The following is a 2,500-nucleotide window of genomic DNA, read 5'->3' as shown; positions in this document are numbered from 1 at the left end:
CCAGGGTGCATAAAAACGCACCAGGAGGGCACCAGGGTGCGAAAAACGCACCAGGTAGGCACCATGGTGCATAAAAACGCACCAGGAGGGCACCATGGTGCATAAAAACGCACCAGGAGGGCACCAGGGTGCGAAAAACGCACCAGGAGGGCACCATGGTGCATAAAAACGCACCAGGAGGGCACCAGGGTGCATAAAAACGCACCAGGAGGGCACCATGGTGCATAAAAACGCACCAGGAGGGCACCAGGGTGCGAAAAACGCACCAGGAGGGCACCATGGTGCATAAAAACGCACCAGGAGGGCACCAGGGTGCATAAAAACGCACCAGGAGGGCACCAGGGTGCATAAAAACGCACCAGGAGGGCACCAGGGTGCGAAAAACGCACCAGGAGGGCACCATGGTGCATAAAAACGCACCAAGTAGGCACCAGGGTGCATAAAAACGCACCAGGAGGGCACCAGGGTGCATAAAAACGCACCAGGAGGGCACCAGGGTGCGAAAAACGCACCAAGAGGGCACCATGGTGCATAAAAACGCACCAAGAGGGCACCATGGTGCGAAAAACGCACCAAGAGGGCACCATGGTGCGAAAAACGCACCAAGAGGGCACCATGGTGCATAAAAACGCACCATGAGGGCACCAGGGTGCGAAAAACGCACCAGGAGGGCACCATGGTGCATAAAAACGCACCAGGAGGGCACCATGGTGCATAAAAACGCACCAGGAGGGCACCATGGTGCATAAAAACGCACCAAGTAGGCACCAGGGTGCATAAAAACGCACCAGGAGGGCACCAGGGTGCATAAAAACGCACCAGGAGGGCACCAGGGTGCGAAAAACGCACCAAGTAGGCACCATGGTGCATAAAAACGCACCAGGAGGGCACCAGGGTGCATAAAAACGCACCAGGAGGGCACCAGGGTGCATAAAAACGCACCAGGAGGGCACCAGGGTGCATAAAAACGCACCAGGTAGGCACCAGGGTGGGCATGAAGAGGCACCATGATGGGCACCAAGAGGCACCAAGGTGGGCATCAAGGTGCACCATGGTGGGCATCAAGAGGCACCAAGGTGGGCACCAAGAGGCACCAAGGTGCACCATGGTGGGTATCAAGAGGGACCAAGGTGGGCATCAAGAGGCACCAAGGTGTGCATGAAGGTGCACCATGGTGGGCACCAAGAGGCACCATGGTGGGCACCAAGAGGCACCAAGGTGGGTATCAAGAGGCACCAAGGTGGGCATCAAGAGGCACCAAGGTGGGCATCAAGAGGCACCAAGGTGTGCATCAAGGTGCACCATGGTGGGCACCAAGAGGCACCATGGTGGGCACCAAGAGGCACCATGGTGGGTAGCAAGAGGCACCAAGGTGGGCACCAAGAGGCACCAAGGTGGGTATCAAGAGGCACCAAGGTGGGCATCAAGAGGCACCAAGGTGGGTATCAAGAGGCACCAAGGTGGGCATCAAGAGGCACCAAGGTGTGCATCAAGGTGCACCATGGTGGGCATCAAGAGGCACCAAGGTGGGCACCAAGAGGCACCAAGAGGCACCAAGGTGTGCATCAAGGTGCACCATGGTGGGCATCAAGAGGCACCAAGGTGGGCACCAAGAGGCACCAAGAGGCACCAAGGTGGGTATCAAGAAGCACCAAGGTGGGTATCAAGAGGCACCAAGGTGGGCATCAAGGTGCACCATGGTGCGATGATTCGGAGAAAAATTCATTATAAATCATTCCCTTGGGGAAATGTAACGAAACTTTGCAGACACATTTGGTGTTATTTTGTGTGAATGCCTGCAAAAAATCAGGTCAAAATTCGATCTCTAGGTGCCTTTTTCTATTTTCCCCGGTTTTTCATAATCTGCCGATTCAAAAATTCATTAAAAATTCATCCCTTGGAGAAAAAATCTAAAACTTTGTGGACGTGAATATATTGTGTTTGTGAGCCTCCCTGCAAAAAATCACGTCAAAATTCGATCTCTAGGTCCCGATATGGACTTATGTCTGCTCAGAAAAAAGGTATCTACTACTACAATTTTGGCTTTTGCATAATAACCTATTATAGGGGGGGGCTGCACCTCACCAACCACGCCCACAGTGGGAGGTGCGGTGCTGCCTTGGGGCCCCTCCCCCATGCTCATGCAAGTCTCCCCTCACTTGTGTGGCTTGGTTTTCCATGGCATTGGGTTTATTGATTCGTCAATTATCCAGAAACCGAATGTTGGCCGACTTCGGCCGAGTCTCGGTGCGTCCCTCGGAAATTTGTGGGCATCGTGGCGTGGCTTATTCTTGCATCAACGATGCATGGGCAGGGTCTATTGGGTGCATTTTCCTTTGTCCCTCTCGATTTTAAGTGCTCCCGGGTGACTTTGTTCTTGTTGAGGTGTGAGGAGAGTTATAAAACGGTGAACCAGCGTTGGATTTTTCCAACAACGCGTGCACTTTTTGCAGTGGCAATAGGCATGCGGGCATCATGTTCCTGGAGTTGGTCCCTATGG

The sequence above is a fragment of the Abrus precatorius genome, unplaced genomic scaffold (genome assembly GCF_003935025.1).
Source record: "Abrus precatorius isolate BTA unplaced genomic scaffold, Abrus_2018 Scaffold90, whole genome shotgun sequence".
NCBI lineage: Eukaryota > Viridiplantae > Streptophyta > Magnoliopsida > Fabales > Fabaceae > Abrus > Abrus precatorius.
The sequence above is the reverse complement of the archived record's forward strand: the minus strand, read 5'-3'. Positions refer to the sequence as shown.